The sequence below is a fragment of the Lissotriton vulgaris genome, chromosome 11 (assembly GCF_964263255.1).
Source record: "Lissotriton vulgaris chromosome 11, aLisVul1.2, whole genome shotgun sequence".
Classification (NCBI taxonomy): domain Eukaryota; kingdom Metazoa; phylum Chordata; class Amphibia; order Caudata; family Salamandridae; genus Lissotriton; species Lissotriton vulgaris.
The window spans coordinates 711,939,660-711,948,148 of NC_141699.1; positions in this window are offsets into that span (position 1 = coordinate 711,939,660).

Consider the following 8,489-nt stretch of genomic DNA (forward strand, 5'->3'; position numbering starts at 1 on the left):
CTGTTTGTGCTGTCCTGTTTGTATAGATCAGAGAGGTTGTTGTTTTAAAGAGGCAGTAGATTGAAACATTTTTGGATTATCTTGAGACTAAAGAGATCCCTTGGGTAACGAATTTCGACCATTGATGTTTACAGTCCAATAAGTGAATATTGCCACAAGAACTAGGACTGGTGTTGTTGATTAGCTTACAGAGTGGAGGGCGTCCTAGTTCTGTTTGTCTTTCCCTCTAGACTCCTATTTTTGTAGTGTTTGAGGCAGGCCTAAGATCGCAGGGTTTGTATGTACATTTTTAGGTCTCGCTGAAGCAAGCGAGAATGTGGAGAAGTGTGGCTCAGGGGTTAGAGGCGGCAGACCCGGAAGCTGAGATCGGCCCTGGACCAGGGTTCAATTCCCCGCCTCGGCGGGTCTTGGGCTCAAAAATTCCATGGACTCGATAATTCTCGCTCCGGTGCCAACTCGACTCACGGGTTCACACTCTGCGACTCTGGGCAATAGCTTGCTTAATCTCCACAACGGCCCCTCGCAGCGGGATGCCTGGCTTTCACCTTGTGGATACCCTGCCGGGGTTATCTCACAGGGGAATACCCGGACGGGTTCCCTAAGCAAGCGCTTAGATACCGACCTCGGTTGGTGATTTGCGCTATATAAATACATGTACATTTGTACATTGTTCGGCGAGATTATAGTAAGAGGCTTTCAAAAGTCTACCCACTGCGGATTAGGTGCAGTTCATGTGAGCCAGGCGCGCGCACATCACCAGCAACATCGCACATCGCACACCATACACCATTTGTCTGAGCCTCGGCATCAGACTTCAAAGGAAGCTGCTCCCAAGCCGCTCCCCCGCCCCCACATCAGACTTCAAGGGAATGCGCTCCCCCGCCACAGCAAAGTCGAGAGCTTGTTTTCTTTGTAATTTAATGGCATACTTGAGAGCATTTCAGCGTGGCGCATCGGGTAGAAATGATCCCGATCGCAACTGTATAATGTTCTGTATTGGGGTGCTTCCTCTCTTCACAGTACCTCTCATGTCTCGTATCTTGGAAGCAGGTTTCTATCTAAAGTTACGATTTCCTCTGAGTCATAATTGTTACTTGTGAACCATCTCCAGCTTGTGCTTCTTTTTCCATTTTATTTTGTATGCTTTGTATGCTTTCTATTTTTGAGAATTCGACCCTTGAATCTACAGGTTTTTTCTGTCTATTCTTACCTTTGGTCTCTCTTCTTTTTTCTTCTTAGCATTGAAATGTATTTACATGAGGTGCCTCTGATCTAAACGGCCCCTGTTTCACTCTTGTGCACACACACAACCCCCCACACACACAACCCCCCCACACACAACCCCCACACACAACCCCCCACAAAAGCAACCCCCCACACACACAACACCACACAACTCCACACATACAACCCAACACACACACAACTCCCCCACACACACAGCACCCCCACACACACAGCACCCCCACACACACATCACCCCCACACACACATCACCCCCACACACACAGCACCCCACACACAATATCACCCCACACACACAACACCCCCTCACACAACCACTCACCCATACAACCTCACACCCATACAACCCCCCCACACACACAACCCCCCACACACACAACCCCCTCACACACAACACCCCACACACAACACCTGACACACACACACAACCCCACACACATACAACCCCCCAAACACATACAACCCCCCACACACATACAACCCCCACACACACAACCCCCAACACACACAACCCCCACACTCAAATCCCCAACACACACAACCCCCTACACACACAACCCCCCCACACACAACCCCCCACACATACAACCCCACACACATACAACCCCACACACACAACCCCCCCACACACACAACCCCCCCACACACACAACCACATGCACACACAACCACACACACCCACCCCCCCCCACACACACAACCCACCACACACACAATTCCACACACAGCCCCACACACATACAACCCCACACACCCACAACCACACACACAAGCACACACAGCCACACTCAACCACACACACACCCAATCCCCCCACACACACACAACCACTGCACACAATCCCACACACACAACCACACACAACCCCCCACACACACAACCCAACACACAACAACCCCCAACACACAACAACCCCAACATACAACAACCCCCAACACACAAGAACCCCCAACACACAACCACCCCACACACACAAACCCCCCCCACACACACCCCCCACACACACACCCACACACAACCCCCCACACACACAGCCCCACACACATACAACCCCACACACATACAACCCCACACACATACAACCCCACACACATACAACCCCACACACATACAACCCCACATACATACAACCCCAGACACATACAACCCAACACACATACAACCCCCCACACACAACCCCCCTCAACCACACACACACAACCACATGCACACACACACCACACACTCACCCAAACCCCCCACACACACCCACACACAACCCCCCACACAAAATCCCACACACAATTCCACACACAACCACATACACACCCCCACCCCTACACACATACAACCCCACACACACACAACCACACCCAAACCACACACAACCACACTCAATCACACACACAACCCCACACACCCAAACCCCCCACACACAACCCACCACACACAATCCCACACACACACAACCCCCCACACACACACCCACACACACAACCCCCCTACACACAACCCCCCCACACACAACCCACCACACACAATCCCACACACACACAACCCCCCACACACACACCCACACACACAACCCCCTACACACAACCCCCCTACACACAACCCCCCTACACACAACCCCCCTACACACAACCCCCCCTACACACAACCCCCCCACACACAACCCCCCCACACACAACCCCCCCACACACAACCCCCCACACTCTTTTCCTGTGCTAATCTGCTGTTCTCTTCCACCGCCTCTTTCGCTAACTCCCTGTTCTCTTCTACCGTGCCGATCTGCTGTTCTCTTCCACCCGCCTCCTTCTTTAACTCCCTGTTCTCTTCTCCTGTGCTAATTTATTTATTTATTTATTTATTTGAAAGTTTTATATAGCGCGGACAAGATCCTTGCAGATATCAGAGCGCTTTACACAGAGAAGTACATGAGCATGGTTAAAACAGATACATCAATAGATCAAATGATACAAGTAGGTGGCCGCTAAGCCCAAATAAGTGGCTACAAGGCTCCCCCACACACACATCACCCCCACACACACAGCACCCCACACACAATATCACCCCACACACACAACACCCCCTCACACAACCACTCACCCATACAAACTCACACCCATACAACCCCCCCACACACACACATCTGCTGTTCTCTTCCACCCGCCTCTTTCGCTAACTCCCTGTTCTCTTCTCCTGTGCTGATCTGCTGCTCTCTTCCACCCCACCTCCTTCTTTAACTCCCTGTTCTCTTCTCATGTGCTGATCTGCTGCTCTCTTCCACCGCCTCATACTTTAACTCCCTGTTCTCTTTTGCTGTGCTGATCTGCTGCTCTCTTCCACCCACCTCCTTCTCTAATTCCCTGTTCTCTTCTCTTCTCTTGTACTGATCTGCTGCTCTCTTCCACCGCCTCCTTCTCTAGCTCCCTGTTCTCTTCTCTTCTCCTGTTCCGATCTGCTGTTCTCTTCCACCGCCTCCTTCTTTAACTCCCTGTTCTCTTCTCCTGTGCTGATCTGCTGCTCTCTTCCACCCCACCTCCTTCTTTAGCTCCCTGTTTTCTTCTCTTCTCCTGTGCTGATCTTCTGCTCTCTTCCACCCCGCCTCCTTCTCCAACTCCCTGTTCTCTTCTCCCGTGCTGATCTGCTGTTCCCTTCCACCTCCGCCTTCTCTAACTCCCTGTTCTCTTCTGCTGTGCTGATCTGCTACTCCCTTCCACATACATCCTTCTCTAACCGCACACACATACATACAACCATACACACACAACCACACCACACACACACAATCTCACACACAACCACACCCAACCACACACACAACCACACATACAACCACACATACAACCACACACACAACCACACACAACCACACACACACAACCACACACACACAACCACACACACAACCACACACACACACAACTTGGCCTGAGTTTCAGTTCCTGCCTAAGGTGGCCTCCCAAGGAACCCTCTGGAGCCAACCTATGACAGCAAGTTATAAAAGCCACCTCCGATCCGGAGACTGTTTGGGGATGCCAAATTCCAACCTTATTTGTGCAGCCGATGTGTTCTGAGGTAATTTCCTCCAAACTGCACGTCATAGTGTGTCTTTAGCATCTGTTGCATTCTCAAGTATACAAAGGAAAGCATTAAGTTTGAGGCCTTGCTCACCTCATCAATGATTACAAGTTTCAGTTTCTTCAGTACTTTTGAGACTTCATGACAAGCTTCACTGAATAACCTTTGTTACTCCAGTTTTTTGTCATGTTCCACAGGCAGCATAATAAGTCAATGTAAAGTAATTCCTTTAATGTTGTGTGCGTTTAATCCAGTGGGTGCTGTTACTACACACAACAAATCAGAGTCTTGTTCTCTAAAGGAAAGCAGTGAGAACTTTAATTAAAAAGCTTTTTCTGGTGCCAATTTTACCACTGACATATAATAGTATTGGCTTGAATGATGTGCATGTACACTTTCTTGTCATGAAGTGAACCATGTTCTATTTTCTCTTTTACTTCCATAGGTATTTTGTTTTGCTCATCATTCAGTTCTCCAACTAACTGTTTCAAATCAACACTTTCCTGTCTTGCTTGTTGCATTGCCAGTCAGCCAAAATACTTTATTTCGATCATACAGATCAACAAAGTAAAAATAATATAAAACAATATATATAATACGAAATGAGGTTAAAAAAAAACATACAGGGGTGTGGCCAGGCAAGATGGCTGGGTGGACGTGATTCACCTCGGCTCCAAAGCCCTTTGGTCGTCCTGTGGGCTACCTGTGGCAATATGTAGCCAAAACATAACTGTCGGGAGTGGGAATCCCTGCGGTGATGATGACGAACTGCTAATTTAATGGCGCAAGCAGTTTCTGGACCGCAAGCGGGTGACAACGGGTAAGAGTCATGGAGCAAAATGGGGGTGGCATCCGGAGCTTCCGATCTTTTCTGGCTGAGCGGCTGAGGAATTGCATGGACTGCTTCGGTGAAGGGATCCTGAGCCTCTGAGAGCTGATGCGGGCAGTGGGACTCGGCTGATTTGAAAACGGGTGAGGAGCCATGAGAATGTTGTGCTAGTTACCGCGCCTGCCATCCGTACTCCGAAACCGGACGGTAAGATGGAGCCATTCGGCACTGCAGTGGATCCCATTGAAACAGCGGTTCTCCTGGATTGTGACCCGCGACTATAGATAAGTGGCCCAGGGGCAGAGATATTGTGTGGAGCTGACCGGACACGTGGTCCTGTAGTGTAGTTCCTATATTCCCAATAGGCTCTGCACATTGGAATAATATATTCAGCAGTGTAGACGTGGGACTGAGGTCGACTAGGTCTCTACTGACTATATTAGACTTAAGGTTTGCCAGCTAGCTCAGAGGTCACTAGAAACTTTCTCGAATAAACGAGGAGGAGTTTAACCTCCCTGGATAGACAAGAAGGGATTAGCTTCCGACAACCATATAACATGACAACTTTGCTCCCTCAGAATAAGAGTGTATCTCTAGAGTCGTGTGAAAACAATAGCCAGCTATTTCACTCAGTCAATCGTGCGTACTTAGTTTCACCAGAGTGCAGAGAAAAGAGAGACAGGCGTTTTCAATAAAAAGGTGTAATTTATTAAGCAGTCTTCTTTCTCATGCAAGAGAAATAAATTGCCATAATTGCAATACTTAATGTAAAGTAAAGTGTGTACAGTAAAAAGAGTATTATGAAATAATACTGTAAAAGCATTGATATGGTTTCTTAGCCATAAGATACTTTAAAATGGATAAAATATATACATACATATATACATTGACTAACGTACTCAACTGGTGCTTCTAAATACGCCTACCCCGGTGTACCTTACCTAAGCCTAATACGTGGGAAGGAGTAAGTAAGTAGCAGTTTAAGTTAAGTTGGTTTTGCCAAGAATCTGACTCAAGAATTCTCTTTAAGGATTTAGTCAGCTCCGTACCTGGGTAATAGAATGCAGGAGGTCTGGTATCTCTCTTTCAGGACTCTATATCCCTGCAGCCCGCGAAGGCGGCTGAGAACACCGGCAGGAGAAAAGACAGCGTCTCTCTCAGTGCGTCAAAGAGGAGGGGCAGCGTCCGTGGGCTCTCGCATCAGCTGGGCTCTCGGGCAAGTAGATAGCTGCTCGGCTCCAAAACCACCACCGTGTGTTTGCTTAAGGCAACGTTGGTATATTTATACCTGAAAGGTGCCGAGTTTGACGTAAGGTTTGGACATAAGACGTCAATAAAGATGTCACTAAGAAATGACTGTTCCTTTAGTGTTCGCAGGAGTTTAATGACAAATAAAAACAAAAGCAAATGAGGATTTCCCAGGTTGCTGGAGGTTTGGTGTGTCGAAAGAACCCGTTGTGCTTTCTAGGAATCCAAGGAAGTAGCTTCTTCCGTGCTTTGGACTGCAAGGGCTATTTACTTAAATATGGATCTGATTCTTATGCCATTATAGGGATATTATTGATTATAGCCGTACAAAGGCATAAAATAGCAATATTGATTCAGGTTCCTAGATAAAACACAATACCCACTCCACGATCTAATGTCCATCATTACTAAAACTAAGCAATAGTAAACATTTAAAGGTGCATGTGTATTCCAACCCACCCCAAAATACATTTTATGCATTCGAAATGGTGTATGCGAAATACACCAAAATGATTATTAGTACTGTACGCTTTTCAAGCAGTGTAATCATTCAGTTAAACATTCTTATATATATTAGCTGAATGATTTGCGAAAATTACACATGAAATGGCTCTTAATACAGAAAAGAAGGTCGAGACCATTCCATCACATATAAATACAGTTGCTGTAAATGTGCTAGAGGCTGAGGTAATATATTGTCTCTAGAGTTTCCTAAAAATAGAAGCTCTGTTCTTTAAGAATAGTTCTACTTTAAGAAGAGTACATGTGCCAGAAAAAGGTAAATATTTTGGAAGTTTGAAAAAATAATTTCGCTTTCAGGGGAAAAAATAGTTCCAAATATTTTCAGTAGCTTTTGTTTATCAAAGCTGAAGGCCGAATTCAGAGTTCAGGGGAACGCTGTGTGCTCGTTGCTTAAAAGTTATTCTTTCTGTTCAGGGGAGAACATCATTTCAGACAGATTCGCAAAAAATTGGTCTACGACATCAGGTGAAAGTTCGACCAAGTTTGAAAGTGCCACAACAGTGCAGTTGTGAGAATGATTGCTATCATCGATGTCAGGATCAGCAATGCTCACAGAAGGTCGTACCTGGGTGATGCTGCTCTCATCTCGTACTTCACTGCCACCTAATCGTAGTGGTGAAGTCTCGCCGAATGCCGTCATAAGAATGGGTAGCCGCTGGGGACAACACGATGCATGAGCCGTTACAGGACTTAGCAAAGTATCTGTATCCAATGGTACTTCTGATGGTAGTGTAAGACAGACGTCCAACACGCATTCTTCTCCGCATAGCATACATCGAAGCACAAGTAGGATGCAATTTTGCCAGATCGGTCTGAATGAAAGAAACCAGGTCATATTCAGATCTCTTAGCCGGGCTAATCCAAGGACTTTAGTTATGCGGTCCCGATAGCGTATAGCTAGGATCGTTTCTTCCATTGTTGCTTGAGTCTTGTCTGCAACTTGGCTTTCCATATCGGAGCAGAAGGGTCAAAAATAAAATTCCTGCTACGAGTCCCAAAAATAGTGGTAGGCCGCCAAAGACAGAATGAACAAAATTGGGAAAAATGCCCAGAACTGCTTTGAAGGGTGTTAACAGTCCCGAAAAAATTGTCTTAAACATATGTGGGATACCACTGGCATCAGACATATTTAGGATTTGGCTTAGCATTTCTACGAAATGCACGGGGCAATTTGTTGATAAAAGGGTATGTGTTGGACCCAGCCCTTTAGGCAGGTTCACCCCGAGACTTTTTGCTTTTTCCTAGCCTGTTTCTGGAACCTGTTGTTGGTGATTTTAGGCCTCTGCGCACTTTTTCACTGTGGTACAGTGTAAAGTGCTTGAGCTCTCTGTATGTGTGGTGAGTGACCTGCCCTCCCCTAGGAATGAATGGGGAATATGTATGCCCATGATAGTTCCTGATGTGTGGGGAGTACAGGGGCGAGTTTGATATGTGCGAACTCGTGAGATTGAATGCTGCGTAATGGTATATGCGGCATGAGTGTGTCTAGTCTAGAAGTGCCACTTTTAGAAGTTGGCATATTTGTGTGATTTGTGTCTGGCGTGTGATTGGCTGGTGAGCCTGGGTCAGGAGTGCCTGGGCC